This window comes from Hesperophylax consimilis, chromosome 18 (assembly GCF_061612785.1).
Source record: "Hesperophylax consimilis isolate HC1 chromosome 18, BYU_Hcon_1.0, whole genome shotgun sequence".
Taxonomy (NCBI): Eukaryota; Metazoa; Arthropoda; class Insecta; order Trichoptera; family Limnephilidae; genus Hesperophylax; species Hesperophylax consimilis.
In genome coordinates, this window is record NC_142853.1 from 28,955,222 (window position 1) to 28,976,811 (window position 21,590).

The 21,590-nt window shown below is 32.9% G+C and overlaps 1 pseudogene; it reads right to left on the reverse strand.

Moving 5' to 3' along the window:
- The window catches only part of LOC149415623 (uncharacterized), a 145,073-nt pseudogene that overhangs the window by 3,296 nt on the left and 120,187 nt on the right, over positions 1–21,590 (reverse strand).

A 21,590-nucleotide genomic window follows, 5' to 3' on the forward strand; every position in this document is an offset into this window, starting at 1 on the left:
AGTTGGTTTCCTATATACGGTATGTCCTAGGCTACCATCGTGTTTTCGCGTCACCTCCACATCTAGAAAAGGCAGGATTTTATCTTGGTTTTCCAGCTCCATTGTGAACTTAGTTTTGCTGTGGAGAGAATTAATATGGTCCAGGAATTCGTTAAGTTTCTCCGTTCCATGAGGCCAAATGGCGAAGACATCGTCGACGTAGCGCCACCATACTTTAGGGACAGCTGAAACTGTATCGAGTGCCACTTCCTCAAACTTCTCCATAAAGAAGTTGGCTATTACTGGCGACAACGGACTGCCCATTGCAACTCCCTCCACTTGCTCAAAAAGTTCACCCTGAAACGCAAAGTATCCCGTTTTGAGGCAGTGTTCAAAAGTTTGCAAATGTCTTCCTCATATATCTCACTGAGCATTGTCATTGAGTCTTCTAAAGGCACATTTGTGAAAAGAGACACGACGTCAAAGCTGACCAAAATATCTCCTTCCTCACATAGTACACACAGTATTGTAAATAGTTAGAATGTGTTTTTTACCTCTTATATTTTAAAGTTAATCATTTTATTCCTCCTACCACACAAATAATTAGAATAAAATAACTTATTTTTAATACTACTTTATTGTTAATATTCTTAATATATAAAACCAACCGGTTTCGGTTCACCCTGAAGCTGCATCGGGGTTTTATAAAAAAATATATTAAATCAATAACCGAGTAACAGTGTATTTATATGTAAGATAGAAGAGGGAGAGATAACATCAACTTTGGAGGGGTGGCGAGGGGGGGGAAAGGAGTGAAACTTGGTGGAGAGGAGAGGAATATATTTAAAATGTGGCTATTTAACAAGTCTAGTTGTTCGTTAGTTGTTAGATTATTCAAACGTAAACCTATCCCATTTCTGTGCAGCACATTCATACCTGATGGTTTATTAAAATAGTAATCTTTATTTATCAATAATAATAGTGTGATAATAAAGAATAATTATTTGATATATATATTATTTTTTTTAAAGAAAGACAAACATTTCCGTGTTACGAATAACCTGACAATATTTGAAATCTCCTACTACCATCACAATTGTGTTGAAGGAATTAGCCAGCCGATTTATTGAACACACTACGCCTGGGTGGGACCCAAACGCGATGTCAACTCAATATTTTGTGTCAAATTATTTGATTTTGATTTTCACGCCCAGCCGAGCATTTTCATTGTTATTATTTTGCAAAGAACATCTTAGTGAGAATAACATCACAAAAACAAAATACTCAACCATGGAAGATGGAAAAATTGTAAATTAGAAATACATATTAAAATAAGTTAACGAAATAAGTCGAAGCAGTGTAAACCAGTTTTTTAATTAGATTTGTTGTTCTACTTTCTGATTTGATTATGCAAAATATAGAGGGAAAATAGATAGAAACGATTTAATTGTGTTATTTAGAATATTGTTTAACGTTGGGATTAAAAAATAAATTAATGAAATTGTGAAACTTACGTATGTAGGATAGAATGGTTTTCTAGGATTAGCTGTAATGGCGCCACTTGCTGCGGCTGTCGTACAAATGCGTTTAACTCCAATACCCGAAAGTTAATTAATGTCGTCACATTGTTTGTCTCGACTCATTTTGAAAATACAAAGCGCTAACTTTACTACAATCGGAAAACCAATTTGTCGCATAATCAGACTAAATAGAACATGTTAAGTTTTGGAGTTATATTTTCAAATTTATAACTAGGGGTTGATCAATAATACAGAAGTAGATCGATGGGACAAGTAATATTGGAAGACGCCGCAGTACATGACTTGTGCGAGTGTAGTTCCGCTGAGTAGTTCCGGACTGTAGACTTTAAGATGAAGATTGCCCAGATGATATCCAACCTCCGTTAGTAGATGTAGTAAAAGACATAAAGTTTTTAACAATTATGATAAAGTTCAATAAATTAAATGAAAATACTTTTTATTGGTAAATTTTATTGTGTACCGGTTTGAAAAAGTTATAAAAAATTATGAAGAATATACATTATTTTTTTATAACTGTCCTGATGATGGTACGGAAGTACTAAAACCGGTAGACAATAAAATTTATCAATAAAGTGACCTTAAACCAAGTATTTTCATTTCATTTATTTAAAATGTCATGTCACAATGTATTTACTTCTCTTGAAAAAAAAAATTACAATGTTAATTTAATTGCCTCAAAGTCATTATATTTCTATGACACTCAAGACACTGGGCTTAGGACAGCCACTTAATCAAAGAGAATGATAATATTAACTAAAAAAGCGTGGAATACTATGTAAATAATTTCTTTTAGAAATTTTCTTTGGCTTAGGCTTTCCAATTTATTTCTATTTTATGTTAATCCATGGTCACCCCGAGTATAATTTTCAGAACTGACGTTAAACTAATACTCTAGCTACACTGGGGAAATTTAGTTTAAACGATGAAACCTGTTTACTTTGAAATAATGGCACATCTGCGTCGATTTTTCTTTATTTTGTCAATAAGCTTGCTTGACCAAGTCAGAGATATATTGTGTAATAGACAAATGTAAAAGCGTATTTACATAACCTATCGAGACTTCCTTTCTTCTTCGTATTGTTGAGGTCCAAAGGTCAAAGGCAGCTGAGTATTTATAAAATATATTGGAAGGAGTATAAAACAACGAATAAAGTTTTCCTGAATATGGTAGCGTTTAATCACTATGGTTGTCTGTAAATATGTGTCCATAGCAAATATATCCATTCTGGAATAGCTAGGCCCCCAAACCAAGCTATCAAAAATCAATTTATACTGAGTCACTCTGTACACTCCCCAAAGTGCTGGGCCGACTACAGTACAAACACGCAACACGCGCGAAGTGTCACGTGATCAAGTCAGTGACATCGAGCAACGACAGTTTGCAAATAGCGGCGATTGTTGTTAATACTCGTTGTTACAGCTGACTCTTGTGTTGCTTCATTGCAAATAACCAAAATGATTATACTATTTTAAACATCGAAGTTTACTTAGCGACAGCAACAACTTCGTAATTTGGTGGTCGCGCGTTTGCACTCAATTCCACATTGCCAAACTGATAATTCCAACCTGGAAAGGCACAAAGAAAAAAAGGAAAATAACTGATACATTGGACAAATCAAGTATCACAAGTCTGCGGTTTTTTTATGCGATGAAGGACCGTTAAAAGTAGAGAAGCCTGGTTAATCATCCGAGTGGATGTGCACAATCCTGGGAATTTAAGGAATAACTAAATATATAATATAACACACAAAACCAATATAAACACACATCACTCACAAACACACAAGATTATTTTCATTGTATTATTTTTTAATATATTATTATGTATTTCGTATTTTTAATTTTAAATGTATTATTTTCTTTTTAAATGTATTTTTTTCTTTTTAAATGTATTATTTTCTCTTTAAATAATATATAGAGTATATTTTCATAATATAAAATGAAGACCTCAGCGCGAGCAAGCCACCCAGTGAGGCCTACATTAATGGAAAACATAAATTGTAAAAAATAATGTACCAAATAAAATAAATAAATATATATATTAAAGATTACGCTGAATTTAAAAATTAAATTAAATTTGTTTCAAAATATTAACATCGTAAAAATATAGAAACGAATTTTGCGCTGTTCATAAGCCTACATAATGAAATACATTTTGCCTCATTTAAAAGTTTGTACATTTTGAAAGTTTCTAAGAAATTACATCATACCTTTACTGCTTGTGTTTTGCGAAACTTTTTACAAATTGATAACAGTAATGAAAATATTTGTACGACTAAAAAACGCATTTTGTAAAACTCATTTATAATATCGAACTTGTTGATATTATATTACATAGGACCCTTCGCTGTTCCGCTATAAGAAAACATTTTTTTTGTTACAATTCAATAATTGAGCCCTTGCCCGGAATAATATTGTAACCAACAAAACCATCAATGTTGAGTTATTGGTGGCATAATGTTGGGTATGCTATTTTGCATTTTTTAAGGTAGGGACAATTGTAATGAACAAATATTATGGCCTGTGGCAGCATTTTAAAGAAATTGGTTGGCGTAAGAATGCTGTACATGCTGTCTGTCAAGGAGTCACAGTAAGTCACGGAGTGTGGTTTAATTCAGGTGAATAAAAGGAGAAAACGGATATATTTTGTTTTAAGCTGACACCAAAGTCAAGAAGCTGACGGATGTAGTAAAGTAGTATTTTTCCATAAAAATATATTTCTAACCAGTTGACTGTTAATTTGTATATAAGAGTTAAAATCGTTTTAAAAATATCTTCATTTTTTTGTATGGAGGACACCGGTGTCCCCACCGGTATACAGTTGACAGGTTAAGCCTCGTTTTTACCCGTCGAGACAGTTTTGTGGAATAATGTTGTAAGTTGATTTCACGGCAATATATTGAAGGCAAATTGTTTGACTTATCGTATTGTTATTTGCTTCTATGCCCAAATACCCAATAACATGTGTTAATGTATGTTAGACGAGCATATCTCAAAGACTTTCTACAAGGCTTTATTGAGTGAAGCAGAATAAAAAAAAATGTGGAATAATGTTGTTTATGTATCTATATAAATAAAAATGTAAATATTCGTTTGTTCAAAATCTTAAATCTCCCAATGTTCTTCACCGATTGGATTGAAATTTTGCCACAACGTTAAATTCGATTACGCGTGTGTTTTTATATAAATTATATAGATGTCACCTGTGACAGGTAAACACATGCTTTTTTGAAAACAGCGTCAACTATTGGGTGTAAAAGCCATACGCGCTGTTACAATTCTTTCTCTATCTGCACAGACGCACTGAGGCACAGCAACGCGTGGCGGGGCTCAGCTAGTTTTTAATATAAACTCCAATGAAGCATAACTGGTTACGTTTTTCTATCTCAAAACTAGAATATCGTTGGATGCAACGTTATTCTGGGCAAGAGCTTAATTTATTAATAGACCAGTAAAACTATAACATGACATAAGAACTGCGTAAGTAATAAGGAGTCCTTATGAGCAAGTAAAATAATTAAGAACATAATGTGTAAATAACAAAGCAAAATGAGATCCTGTATAATTAATACAATATTGGAATGCCAAAATATGTATTTTTTTATTTTTTTTTATTTCTTTTTATTTAGGAAGCAAACAGTCGTACAGTAAAAAATTATAACAATAAATATTCATATGTTCTAGACCAATTAAGTTCCATTGAGTTAAAATGTACTATATATAAAAAAATATGCGTAACTAATTTAAGATAAAGATGAAATACACAGTAAACGCTTACGAGTAGGTATATAATAATGAATAAGTTGAAAAGATGTCTAAATGAGAGTCATATTCGTAATAAACATCTCTTAAACATGTAAAACAGCTAATGAAGAATATAGAAGTTAAGAACACGTGTAAATAACAGAACAAAAAAGCGATCCTGTAATAAATACAATATTGCAACGATAAAATATGTATAAATATATATAATACAATATGTAAATTACTTAACTTTTTTATTCTTCAATACAAACACTAAACTGCCAAAGCACTTTGTCAGCATGTCATGTTCACAAAATTAATTATATAACGAGACACATATAACAAGAAGCCATAATCAAATAGAGGTGATTTTTCACAAAAACGGCGCTCTACAAATTATCCAATTATTATTATTATTATTATTATTATTAGATAAAGAAGAATAACATTTTAAGGGACTACAATACAAAGACATACAATACATAGACAGATATATCTTCAACATTCTCATGAGCATACACACACTAAATATGAAGTACGTGGTAAATGTGGGTATATATTTGAAGTTGAGATTCTACATATTATCAGATAATAAACCTAATTTCCAATGAAACAATTATGAAATTTAAAAATTATTAATATCAAAGAATTAAGAATATTACAGATATATCACAGATATAATATGTATAATCGCAAAGTTAGAATATTAGGTAGGTACATTATAAATGTATGCTTTGTAAATGTACCAAAGTACCTATTGCAGTAAATAAAATAAATAAATGTTTTTTTATGTATTCACGTACCAATTAGACTGTAATACTTTATTACATTCTAAAATCAGAGGACGTAAATAAGAGGTCCTTTTTAACTTTGAAATATTACTTTTTTAAATTTTATTTCTGAACTGAAAATAACAAATATAATGTCAGTAATGTTGTCTTTTTCACAAATATATCTATGTGTGGACGTTTACTTTTGAATTCCATCGCGATGTCAATTTATTAATTTAAAATATAAATACATAATAATATACAGGATGTTGAGGAATGTACTTGATTTACCTTAATCAGTGATTCCTGATACTATTTGGAGTAAAAGATATGACTAAATTTTGGTCTCAGTAAGTCAAGTACGTCCCCTAACACCCTGTATGTGGGCTCTGCGAATTAGGGTGTTATTCTTATGTTGACGGGTACTTTTATTTATCTTTTCAATATATTAGTTTCTAACTGTCATAAAGAATGTAGACAAATAAAAGAAAAAGAGAGTAACGCTCACTTTGTGTTGATATTTTACACAACATACCCCGATTGGGGATGCCATAGTCTCTCAGGCTCCAGATTATGTTTACTTAAGCGTGCACAAAAACAGACTGTATATTTTTAATAATAAAATGTAACCTCTGCTTTCAAGGCCCAGTTTGAGCCAAATCAACGTGTCTCCAAAATATCTCACAAGAGAACATATTTCATTACATCATTCACATTCTCACACTCAATAAATTACATTCTACTAAGCTTTCAAGGATCATAAGAAAGGCGCTTACGGTTTAATACGGACCGTAAGAAAAGCGCTTACAGTCTTATGCGTACCGCATAAAAGACGTTGACATTTAATACACTTTCGGAATTCGCCTTGCGGATACACCTAACTGATCCGCGTTTCATCCAAAGAACCACTGAAGATTAAAGTGTTTAAGTGTTGAAGAATTTGTTATTTAGTCTAATGTTTATCTAAAAGAACACAATACGTATCAACGATAGATTCCGCAATGTTTGGTCAGAGTATTTGCATATTGCTAGTCAATCCAGCCTGTTATGCCTAAAACCATGGTTTCAAAAACTCACCCATTTCTCCAAAAAATAAATTTCCTCACCTATTCGAATGAGGATTGGATATTAAAAATTAATAAAATACTTCGTTACCACTTAAAAGTGGTTAAAACGAAGTATTTTATTAATTTTTAATTAAAATGGTGACTAAATAAGTTTGCTGAGTTAGAAGAAGTGATTGGATATTGTTCCGTTACTTCTCACCTGCTTAAAATTCACGTGCTTGACTCCTCAGATTGTACATTCTGTGGTCTCGATTAGATTACATATGTTTTTGGTTGTCCCTCTCTAAACAAATATTCTCTCTTCTATCAAGCCTTATTTAACATTGCCTCCCCTCCGTTCAGCATATCATCTCTTCTAAGTCTGAATTCGACTTCCATATAATTGTGAAATTTGCCAACTTAAACAATAATAATTAATAAATTTACCTTCCATCTCTCTACAATTTGAAACGATTTCCTAGAACACTCTTGAAGGATGAAAACCAGAAGCATATGAAAAAAACACAATACTCAGTTGTTTTAAACAGCGTAGCAGGTAAAAATTACTGGGTCAAGTCAAACGCCAAATTAAATGTGACTAGTGTCGGCATCTAGCGGCAGAAATACGAAACCTGCACCGTCACGATGGCTTGTGAAACGTTGTGAAGGTAGGTATGTAGGACAAATTATTTTATAAATAATTATGTTCTGAATGTAGCTACAAAAAGACTGGTATATTAGGTTTTCTTGGTAATATACATATATTTTTAAATTATGAGGATAAAAAGATAGGGTAAATATTTCACTAACCTCGCACTTTTAATAGGCACATATTATGGAAATTACACTTCGTTTCAACATAATTTCTACAAGAAACAACGATTTACGTCGGGATGGTAAAATATGCATTATAACTACATTTTTATTCAATCAAATTTCAAAATTCACCTGATGAAACGATCCCTTTGACGCCAATTTGTACTTTCTTTTGTATGGAATGACACTTGCGTAAGTTTCGTTTCAATCTAAAGAACCATAAATTACGTAATTAACCCAACGTAATTACCTATTTTGTGCATGTAACTAGTCGTTTCTTGTAGTAATTGTTAAAACAAAGTGCCTAAAAGTGCGGCGGTTAAGGAAACAATTACCAAAGAATGATGTAACTCAGTTTAGGATTTAGTTTCAATAATTCCAATAATATTGGATTTCAAGTAATCTAAACTTGTTTACATGATTGACCCCAATTTTGGCAAACCGAGTGCAGAATACAAGCGACCTCCCTCAATTCATCAAACATACGACGCGAAAAATGAACATAATAAATGTGGATACAAGTCGGGACCAAGGGATGCCAATATCTGTTTTCCTTACAAAATCACAGCCCTTCGAGGTCTAATCATTTACAAAGGGATCGAAAAGGGCTGATAAAAGGAATATCGTAAAATGTTTATTGGTTTGCTTTCAGTTATTCCTTCCCCTTGACTTCAAAGCTGAGAGCTGGCAATTTGGGGCAAACTCGATACGATTATCATCTCTTAATTATGTACTGAGCTCTCAATAAATTGATTTATATTTTTTTAGAATTTGAATACAGAGGAAAACAATATTTTTTTATGATTATCGTATATTTTCCTCTCAGTGTCGTTATTTTTTACAATATTATTTTATACTTTTTGTGTTAGGAATCTGGCATATTGACAAATTTGTGTGTATTTCCGCTTGGCAATAAAATATATTATAAACATTACAGCAGTCTCAAAAAAACTAAATACATAAAAAAATATTTATTTTAAAATTTCACAAAGTTTCATATTTATTTGTCAAATTGCAGTCGGAACCTTTGAATTCATAGGGGTGTATATTTTAATTATTCTGTGGTTAACACAAATATTTTAAAATAAAGCTTTGTATTTTTTCTTTCTAACACCGTTTAGTTCATATTTTTAACTATGACGGTAAGGTAGACACGACGATTTCCATGAGACCCATATGAGCTGGTTTGAAAAGCGAACAAATTTATTTTACGGGTAATACCTCTCTGTTCCCAAAACCGAACATACTAGCCCGAGGGGTTAATATTAATTATTCCAGAACTAGCGAAAGAGGGTGGTCAATTCCATAATATCTATATATTACATAGAAAATAATTCTATATGTATACACATGTATGATCATGCTCGATGGTTTGTCTCGATCGAACATGTTGACTTGGAACCATGCTCGTCGTTGCGTCCACACACTCGAGCAGCTTAGTAAGCCATAGATACACCACCAAGACGGTCAGTCAAATCGAAAATTGCAGTCAAACATCGAGCAAGAATTACAGACCTTGAATCTTTTTCGCATCGAACGACTTCGAACAAAAAAGCATTGAGCGAGACGGTATACACGTTAAGTCGTGTTCGAATGACCGTAAAACGATCAAGCATGGACGAGCGTGCGTACTGGCCATAAAATAAGGTATAAAATAAAAGTAGGTATATGTTTGAAAGGGAAAAAGTAAACTCTTTTTATCAATAAAATCATATTTTGTACAGTTTTTTTTATTTATGTCCCACCGAAAATTCGTGAATTAATCATTTCAATTGATACGAGTATTAATATTTTATTTTTTATACACATATTTATTTACTTTCTGATGTCCGCTTTGGTTGAAATTTTAATGGTGGTTTCTAATTAAAATTTCAACGAAAGTGGACATCAGAAATTAAATAAAGATGTATATAAAAATAAAATTTATACATTTTTATTTACTTTCTGATGTCCGCTTTCGTTGAACTTATTTAGTTATCGCTGCGGGCTTTGTTATCGACTATAAAAAAATATATATTTACTCTCTGATCAGAAAGTAAATATAATTTCAACGAAAGCGGACATCAGAAAGTAAATAAAGATGTATATATTTTATTTTTTATGTACATCTTTATTTACTTTCTGATGTCCGCTTTCGTTGAAATTTTAATTAGAAATCACCATTTCAGGCAAAAAATATATAAACTAAAAATCATTTAATTTTTTTTTAATTATTTAGTTATCCCTGCGGGCTTTGTTATCGACTACAAAAAATATATTTTTTTTTAAATTTTCTTTTAGATAAATTCACCGAGAGTCACTAAATGTTTCAGAAAACGCTTTTTAAACGGTCAATTTTATGTAGCAAATCATCAGTAATACCTAGAACGCCAGGCAGATGGTAAAATTCTAACCAAAACTTTAAAGGCAAATATCAAATATGTTTCCCTATTGCTGATCTAAAATAATGCATACTAGACAAAAACAAACATTTAATTTTCAACAGTTTTACTCTAGTTCAGAGAAACCTTGAAAACAAGGATTTTACGAATAACCTGACAATATTTGAAAATCTTCTACTACCATCACAGTAAGCGTAAAATGTTGCTTGTTTCGTGATAGGGGACATAGCCAGCCGGGGAATTGAACGCACGACGCTTGGCTGTAACCCTAACGCGATGCCAACTCAGCCACTGACCGGCTAGCTTTGATAAACACAACATTTTATCATCCTTTAAAATCCCTTTTGAATAATTGATTTAATCCGCTTCCCATAACTTGCTTACTTTAGCCCCCACATTTAGAATGCGCTTTAAATAAAATACTTTATCAATATCAATAACGGGGTGTTTAGAAAATCTATTCCGAAAATCCAATCTCTATCCCCGCATTCACCTAATGCGTTATAAACTCCCAAAACATTCTGGAAATTAAGTAAACAACCTTCCCGCTTATCTACCTACCCTTTGCCTTTCCCCAGACCATATATACTGAACAACAGCGGTAATACTGGGTGGAAAGCCATTTTCCTTTTGATTGACTGAAGGCACCTTCAGACTTTTCTATCGGTAGTAAGACAACACAGCAAAAGCTTTAAAGCATAAAGCCTACCACAAAATACAGTTTAAAATAATGAAAAGTTCTTTTCAAAATGCTTTAAAAAAATTCCACACATTTTAGCTCTAACTTGTTTCCTTTGGGATGATGTATTATTTTAGCAAGCTTATAAGTGAAGGGTGAGCAATTCAAATCATTATTTAAACGGGGATCATGTATTTACTGTTTGGTACAAATTTAGCAAGTGAATGATAAAATCCGTTGGTAAAGTGTTCAAATGCTAGACTACGTTTGCGGACGGAAAATGGACAGCTCAGGAAATTGGGCTACGAAAATTCAAGTGGCGGAGCCTTCAGTATTTTAATTATTATTTTATGTGGTCAGGTAAATGGCAGGTTAAAATAATTTTTTTTACGTTATTCAGAATCAATCTAAATTATTACATCCATTTTAAAACTTTCGCTGTCTTTTGTGTCTTTCTTTACGTAATTTCTATGAGGTGTAATTTTCTCATCTGACAATGAAAAATTGAAAACTATAAACATTGCGAATTGAAAACCAACAGTAATATCTAACAATCTGTAACTTCAGCGATTCCCACCCAAACTTACCTGCCTTTTTCACCCAACTAAAGACGCCATCCAATAGCTTCATCTAGCCACTCCACACAACGCACATGGGCCGTTCCCAACTAGCAAGTAAGTATGGAAAGGCCCGAATACATTATTACGAATAGTCACAGAAAATACATTTTATGTTGTATGGAGTGTTTGGACGAAGCTGGTGGCATTGAAATTCCAACGGTTGTCTTATTAGTTGCGCTACGTGCCCAGCACAATCCCACTTGATAGTAAACATGGTGACAGAGTTGATTAACGTGACAGTTCGATCTACATAGCATAAATGGCTCTAGCGCCATTAGCTCATAAAGTTCTCCAAGAGATGTCTCTAGTTTATAGGTTCGCCCCTCCAGTTCCGAAGCAAGTTGAGCTAGTAGATTAGACTGTCATACACACTTATTTCAGTTTATAAGAATTTCTGATGAAATTGTTATTTACAGTTGTGTAAAATTTAAAATACGTTTATTAGCATAGGGAAAATGTTTTGTTGTGAAAATTTTCATGATCCATTCACAACAATCAACTTATTCTTGATCCTAATCCAGTCGTTATTATTTTCATTCCTCAATTGGACATATTTGTTACATTACACCTTACATCATATTTGTGTGATGGACATTTTGTTACATTACACCTTACATCATATTTGTGTGATGGACATTTTGTTACATTACACCTTACATCATATTTGTGTGATGGACATTTTGTTACATTACACCTTACATCATATTTGTGTGATGAACATTTTGTCAATAACGGAACACAGCTATAATTAATAACACAATCGTCATTCACAAAATCTATTTTTACACAGTTACCGAATTGTTGTTATGAATAAGAGAAACTTCCTACGTCACTGCAACCAGCAGGAGGCTTCGCATGAAGCAGGTGGCATGCCCTGGCGGTGGGGGTGGATGGGGTGGTTCCAGAGGGTGGCTCGGTGGGTTTAGGGTGGGCCTCTTTATTCGCTTATACTCGGCTGTCCGGGGTTAGGCAGCTTCTATATTATTTAGCGGAGTGGATAGTAAAGGTTTGTGGAAAGGGTATCGAAAATCATTTGGCAAGTGAGTTTGATGAATTGGAGGTGATTATGCGTGTGCTGTATGCAGGCTGATTCAAGTGATTTTCACACCCTCAATCATGTAATGATGACACAAGTACATTTTACGTGGTTTAGGGTACACTTAAAGTAATTCATAGATGGCGCTAATTTAATTATTTTATGGAATAACCCCTTTTGTTAGTGATGCTTTAAATATTAAATTGAATTATTTGTATGCGCCGTATTTACGCAATTTGAATATGAATAAACAGTTTTGTCCAATTTTTTATACAAACTCAATTCTTTCAAGAAAGGCATACGAATACAATACGGTATCGGTGATTATATACAATATTGTATTTGTATGCCTTTCTTGAAAGAATTGAGTTTGTAAAAAAAATTGGACAAAACTGTTTATTCAAATTCAAATTGCGTATGTACGGGGCAAACAAATAATTAAATTTAATATTTTTAAATATTTTAAATTGCTCGCGTCAATCGATTGCTCTGAACTATTAAATTGCAATTTGTGTGACGCATACCATAAATATTTAAAAATGAATCTGTTTATTAACCAACTCTAAGCTTTAACAAATGAATGATATTTAGAAAACCGTTATTCAATTAATTAAACGACGTATTTTCAAATTTGGAACAAATCCAGAAAAGTAATGGTGGACCAGGTGATTATATTTACTTTAAATTTTGAATATATAATTTATTTATATTCCTAGGGAACAAATTTGCTCAGCTTTCATCTTAGCAAGGTCAAGATAACTCAATGATTATAAGTACTCACAAGTAAAGGCCGCTACAGACGACTGGTTTTCCCGGTGTTTTTTAATAAAACATGTGGGTAGGGATCGAACATGAGCTTAACTTCTGTAGATGACCTTAATATGTACATCATTTGATTTACTTTTGTGCTTTCGGCAAACCGCATAAACGTTTCGTTACCTTGGTAGGATAGGGTTCTAACTTCGCTTTATCTTGCTCTTAGTTATGAGGAGTCAAATTTTTCAAAGGCGATTTCTTTTTATCTATTTACCAATCTCTGATTTTTAGGTAGAAGTATTTTAGTTATATTTACCGTTTTAGAACATACCTAAATATGCAGATAGAACCGTATGCAACCTAGGACACAATAATTCATCGTATTAGGTTCTAACTACATTTCGCTTATGCCATTCCAAGACAGAGCCACGTTCTATTTAATTGTAATACTTCACAAAAGATTAAACCTACAATTCAGAAATCGTTCAATAGATTATGAGAATTAATCTTTGCAAACTTTTACTCATCAGAACACGATAAGGCAAAGTTAGAAACCTATCCAACCAAAGAGACGAAATACACTGCTCCTTGTAACAACGATCAACTGTGATTACAAAAGGTTCAAAAGTATTGTTAGAATAATTGTAAAATAAATAAAGCTTTGTGAGCTTGATATTAGAACTTCGCTATGCAATTATCTACGGAAATGCAACTCAGATGGTTTTGAAAATTATTTTGACTACATAAAAAGCAAAATAAATGGTTTTGCATTCAAATATAATAATTGAAATCACTTAGAAGCTTGTTTAATCAATTCCGCATTCAAATTCACGCATCTTCTCAAACATACTCGTACTCTTCTGTTATTCTGACTCTTGACATGACCCGACTCAAATATTTGGTTCACTTGATCGTGAAACGTCTTTCTTGGACGTCTCCGACTTCTACCATTCACATTTGCGTCATATTTGCTTTACATTCCTCTGTTCGTTCATTCGCTATACATGCCCAATCCATTTAAGCATCCGTTTCTTAATCTTACTAATTACGCTTATATCAGCCTTGAATTTTTTGCGAATCTCCACATTTCTCAAACGATCGTACATGGTTTTTACCACAAATACGCCTCAGGGATATCATTTATAATTTGGTCAAAATATAAAAATAAATAAACAACACAACAATATTAAAATATAGTAATTTGTGTGGGCTACACTTTCAATAACCAACGGTATTTAAACGTAATCTTCAACATACGGATGTAATTCTTGGAAGAAAGATAAAGATGATTTAAGATGCGAAAGGGTTGTCGTTGGGAAAGGAAATAGGGGAGACATGGAGGTGAGACAATCATGGGAAAGGGAAGAAAGGAATTGGATGAGGGTGCATATACGAAATATTTAAAGCGTCAAGTGTCAGACGGAGTGAAGCTTCTTTAAAATGTTGTCTCCTGAAAGGACTATTATTCGGAAACAAATATCTCAATCCAATTTTGTTTTGACATAATGTTATTTCTTATTTGTATGAATTATATTACTAATTTCACAAGATGTGAATTGATTGTTAATATTGAAAAAATTAAGACTATTCTAAATCCCAACTCCTACTCAAATTGCCTTTTCCCTTATTTAATTTCCGTGGGAAAATAAGATTTGTAAAAAGAAGACAGACGCCAGAATCATTTTGTTTTATTTTAGAATTTTCGTCATCGTTAAAAGTCCTTATTATTTTCGCTAGTCGTATCGATATTACTGTGAAAGTCTGTAAAACAGTGGAAATTATCATCCCCTACATTAAATAGTGTTGTGTGGTGATTTTTAAAGAGTTCGTACTGTGGAAATCTCAAACATTAATGGTGCTTATAAGATGTACACCTACGAACTATGAGTTGACCACGGAAGCTTTCACAAACCTGCAGAACTCCATTTTAAGTACCAATCGTAGGTTCTAAACAATAGGTCTGTCGAATTTGCATGGATATTTTGTTTAGAGTGCCAGTTATTACGAGAAATATGAACTGGCATAAAAATTTAAAGTTAATTAAATTAACTTCATTTTCTTTTGCAAGTCGGATTGTTGATGCATTGCTTTACGAAAGATATCCTATCGCCCCTATAATTGGTTCATTGCGGACCCTGTCTCACTCTGAACAGTCTTCAGAAAATGCCAATGGAATATTACATGGTGGTCATTCTACTGACATATTTAGTACATGTCTAATCCACATCAGCTGGGATTTTAGACGTAAGAGCGTCTTTAAAATGGATTCCAGGAGTGGGGAAGCAATCGCGCCCAAATGAGCGACAGTTTCTGTCAAAGTAATTTTGAACTTCAATAACTCGAATAAACATAGACATAGCGCCACCATCTTATTCTAGTTTTAAAAAGGAAGGGTGAAAATTTATGCCAGTACATTTGTGGCGACCAGCAGTCGTGAACTGCGTACGTCTAAAATGAACCCACGATTTCTCGACTTTCCGGATTCGACAAGTGACCATAAACTAAGTTATGTTTTGAAGAAAAATAAAAATAAAGTGCTCATTCTGGACTCCAATAACGTATTTCAAAAACTCAAAATATGCGATGATCAGAATTTTAAAAAGATTTTAAAGTTGGAAAATTTTCCAATTTTTATCATTTGCGTGGAGGGCCAAGCGAACATTTAAGGCTGGTTATTGATTTACTAATACCTATGTGATATATCAGTATAGATTTTTGTTTATTTGTACACTGAAGAGTCCCAACCCTCAATAAGATCCCTAATTGGGGTAGGTTTTAAGGATGAAGGGAGTGGAGACCGGAAGGAAATTAGAAAGGGAGGAGAGGAGAGGAGGAAGAGAGATGTGTTTGATTAGGGGGCGCTACATCATATTTATAGTCATTGAAGAGAAAAATAACGACTCTCAAACAAAAAAATTGAAACAGAAAAGACAAAAGATTCAGTTGCATCTAGGAATTTAACCCAGGATCTCGTCCTTGTCGAAAAAGTGTTCTGATCACAGAGCTAATTTGACCATAACTTAATTTTTAACCGTAGCGTACTTATTTATTTATTTTATTTATTTGTTTTAAGGAACATTAACAGTCATAATATTAATTCAATACACAAAGGAGGATGCAAAAGAAACAGATCAATTATAAATGTCCACAGATGGTTTATTTGGTAATAAATAAGATTAAAATATCAAAAGAAGGACTAAGTACGAGTAACAAATTTAAAAGACAAACCAAGTAACAAGTTTAAAATGGAAGTAGAACAAATGTAATACACCTATATAATGTATTATACGAGACTATATGTGTTTTCAGTATAGGGGACAGAGTGGGAGACAGGTTTTGTCGTTGTAGCGGGATGGTGGAGAAAAGGGATGAGGGAATATTGCCGCGCAAGTGATATTAAAAAATAATAAATTACCAATTTAAAGATAAAATAAGGTAGAATTAATTAAATCATTATGAATTTTTGCTATTTTTTTATTTGAGACACAAACAGGACACTTAAAGTAAATTCTTGTATGGGTAGAATAAAATAAATTTCCATGCAGATATAAATATCCCTAGACTAATATATTCACTATCACGACAATATCTGTATTTTATTATACAAAGCTTAAAAATTACAAGACATAATAATTTTTAAAATATGTTTAAATTGGGTATATAATAGAAAATATCAAACGTGGAAAATCAAAAATCAAGAAACAATTTTTTTTTATGAACAGAAATCGTGGAGATATCTTATGAAACAAGTTATATTATTTACGAAAATATCTATGCGAGCATGTGTTTTAGCAATATCGTTGTATGATCGAGATATTCTAGATATAGGATTAAAATAACCAGTGTTATTGGTAAAAATTTCGGTCCAAAACATGTTAAGGTTTCTAGTGAATTTGGGCCTGGCGTTTAACTTGATTTGATGGACTATCTACTTGATTATTCACAATTTTGTAATCATTTATCTTTCTAATTTATACCACAATGTGAATGAACTTCTGTAATGGTATATTTGCAAGGTTTTTGTTGTATCAATTGCAGGTTCTGTTTATAAATTCGTTTTGATTGGAGTTGGTGTTGCATTTGTCAATATACAAAAAGGGTTTTCTGTATGCTATTCCGAAGTGGTGCGTGGACATTTATTTTTTTTACCAACTCCGGGCAATCAACTTTTGAGTTAATAATTTTGTAAAGGAGTATCTGATCAGCAAAAAATCTCCTGTTGAGTATTAGACTGAGAGCATTACCTACCAGCATTCTTTATACATAACCGCAAGATTCTACCTGAACTAAATTCAATCTAGATGATATCATGGAAAATACATCCTTTTTTCTTTTTTATGTGCGACATACATTGATGAATCAGTCGTTAATGAATATTTTTATAGTGGAATAGCATGTGTAAAATTCTCAAATTGTAATATATTATACAAGACCAGTCGAAGTATATGATACAGTTAAAAATTACGTGAGTTTAAATGGTTGAATTATCTCAGTGTTCTCGGTGCGACTGGAACTTTTCTGTTTCACGTATTTTTTTTGAGAGTTGTTAATATTATCTTCAGTGATTAATTATTACAATATTGATATTCCACTAAAATAAAATTTATATTCACTGAGGTGAGTTCAATAATGAAGGTACCTATGTCAATGCATCGTCTAAAATAAACCCATATTTCGTTGCGAAACTCATCAAGTGAGTCCACAAAGAAGGCATAATGAGGTGTAGGTGGATTGTGGGAGGTGGGAGTGGTTGGAAAGGTAACGGTGTTGCGTTTTTTGTACATTCCGGAGTAAAGAAAATATTATTATAATACATGTAAGGGAGATGCACCCCTATTATGAAAAACCGATAGAAGTGTGTTGTGGGCGTGTCTGTCTGCCCGAAGAGTGCACACTCCAAATAAATATTTAAATTCTATAGTTTTGGTGCACTCCGATAGATGGTACTAGTTGGTTTTACGGAGATAGCCAAATGCGTCTACTCCAGAAGCTCCGGGTACATGTCCGCTAGTATTAAATAAATACATATTGTAATTGGAACTACGTGTATAATTAAGACCAATCATTTACAAAGACGACCCGTTGCTCTCAGAAAAAGAAGAACATTAGCAACTATTTAATGAACAATAAATCTATGTTAATATCTGTGGCCCAGGAGTTAAATGATGTTTTGAAAATCGGGCCAAAAATTTTTTTTTCATCATTTGTGTTGGTTATAGTTCGCACTTCTAGATATTATTTGTAAACGGAGACCGTATTGACAAAAATCAAATGGTCACCAATCGTTGATATTATTGCCAATAATTTCCAATTCATTATAATAATATAGTAATAATAATAATAACATAGCATTTATATAGCGCAGTTTAGTGTCATTTCACTTCCAGTGAGCACTATAATCAACTTAAAAACGGTAATTTAGTATCAGTGGTCATGTTCTTAACATTATTCCTACAGTGTGCCTTACTTATGTTGTGCCTGTTTACGCAAAGTGATGACAAAACATAGAGTAACAATAACAGCAGGACAGGACGAAACAAGAATATTAAAACTAAAACATAATATAAAACAGGAGGCAGTTTGTGCTCAGAAATAAGATAAATAATCTTATGAGCAGACATTTAAAAAAGGTACAATGAGGAGTCAACCGAAACCAAAAAACTATCGGTAGTTTCAGAACTTTATGTCTTTTTAAAAATATTGAAAAGAAGTTAAGATTTATGAACGGTAAGATTTTTTTAATAATTTTGTTTTTAAAGCCCGTTTAAATTCAGCCAAATTCTGGAGATTAGTAAGAGCTGAGGGAAGTCTGTTTCAGATGAGAGAGCCTGATACACGAAAAGAGCGATTATAGTAAACGGATCGATTTGACCTAGAAAGTTCGATTAGACGATTACTAACATCTAGATCTGCTGACCTTAGATTAAGCTGTCTATTGTTTAAGTTTTGTCGGACACATAGTTTCGATATATGGGCTGGCGCCATTCCTTGCAATGCTTTGAAGGTCACTAAGCAGATCTTAGACTCTATTCTTTCAGGGCATCAAAGCCAGTAAAGGCGATCCCTTAGAAGTGGGGTTATACGACAATACTTAGATTCGCCAAAAATCATTCTCGCCGCAGCATTAAAAACTGACTGGATTCTATTGAAAGGTTTCTGAGGTAGGCCGGCATATGCACTATTGCAATGGTACTCGAACGAATTTATGAGTGACTTTTCTCCATCAGAGGGAAGGCATCTCTTGAATGATTTTATCTGCCTTAGATGGAAAAAGCCAAAATTCGCATCTTTTGAAATTTGCGATTCAAGAGAAACCCTATTGTCCATAGTGAAACCCAAAAATTTAATTCTGCAGAAACCATCACAAAACTTTACTGGGTTAAGATTACGGTTAAAATTTCTTTGGTCTTTAAACTCACCCACGCCCTTTTGAGACCAAACAAGCCATTAAATAACGCGCTGAAAGTTAGTGGGACGAAAATAATCATGCTTTCATGGTTGTTATTTCACAGGGTTTATAACTTTTCCAATAAATGTGTGATCCCATAAAGCCACGGTAGAAATAGATTATACACGGTGAACATTAAAACGTAGTACAAGCGAGAAAATGTAGAATCTAAATCATATATATACACCGAATAAAATTCGATCTCAGCAATTTTTTTTATTTTTTTCATTCGCTTTAGGAAGTCTACGCTTCAACGCATTTTAAAATTTACTAGACAGCTAATAGCGTACTAACCAGCGATTTTTTTCAAATTTGTTATAAATAATTCCAACGTCCAATTTACTCTAAAACTAAATCGATTTCAAATGTGATTCTTTGCCAGTTTCCCACTTCCGTTTCGAGTTTTCCAGTATAATTTTGGATTTTGTGGATTGACATCAAACAAGCTTACGTTATCGAAATTTAAAAATAATAAAAAAACAGTATATCACAGGCAGGTACTTTATTGATTAACCCATTACCTCCATGACGATGTCTATAGGCATCAAAAAAATAGATGAAAAGTATGATTTTTTTTCACTGTGAATAAAGCTAAATCCCACCAAGTTGTTATGCAGCATTTACAGATTGGTATGTTAGCTTTCAATAATTAACATAATTTAATAAATTTTATTAATTATTCTATTTTTAATATTTTTTTTACTAAAGCCCTGAAAACAGACCCATTTTGAAAAAGAAAAAAAAATTAAAACGGAAAAAAATAAAACATGTGTGAATCACATATTGTTATCAAAAGATGAAATAGTCGACAACACTGTTTCAACATAGTATTATATGCATAAGATGACCGCTGGATGTCACTGAAATCAGGTGATGCCTGCGCGCAACGTTTGGAGGTTAGCTGTGACAGTGTTTTCATATGTTTTTGGTTAGCTTGCCTTCAAATAATATGGTTTTGTTGTGTTTTTATGGGTGATTTTTATTAAAAATAATAGTTAGTCTACAGTTTTAGGATATTTTTAAACAGAGAATGTTGATGAACAGACGGAAGAGCTGATTGACGATGATTTGATGGCATATCACGACTTGACTGGAATCAGCCTTCGACATCCTCTGGTGCGAGTCGTAATACCTTGCGAATATCTATTTCAAATGCACCACCAGCCAAAAAATTAAAACTACTGTAAACTGTTGCGTTCCTGAACCGCTGAATGTGGTGCATAAAGATATGTACGAAAAGCTGAAGTCTTATAATGCTTTTCAAGTGTTTTCATTATTCTTTGATGACGAAGTGATTCAGTTTATTCTTGAGAGGATGATCAAATACGCTCGATTTAAAACCAATACCGAATTCCAGTAAGATATATACGAATTGAAGCGTTTTTTTGGTTTCTGTGTTGACCGGCTACAATACATTGCCATCTACCAATTGCCAGATTATTATTCGTCTGACCCGACCTTGGGTGTAAGCGTCATCAAAAAAGGAACCAACGTCCACATTTCGAGCTTATAAAGCGCTATATACATTTTTGCGATAACAACAATCTAGATATAACCGACAGAATGGCTAAGGGATGATAATGACTAACGTTCCATCTTTATTTGTATTTGATGTTTTTGCAGACAAACTTTCCATCGACGAGCAAATGGTGCCATATTTCGGTCGACATTATTGCAAGATGTACATTAAGAATAAGCCAATCAAACTTGGCTACGAGATTTGGTGTCTTGCTTCCTCCGAAGGCTACCTGTTTCCAAGCAATGCCATATTCCT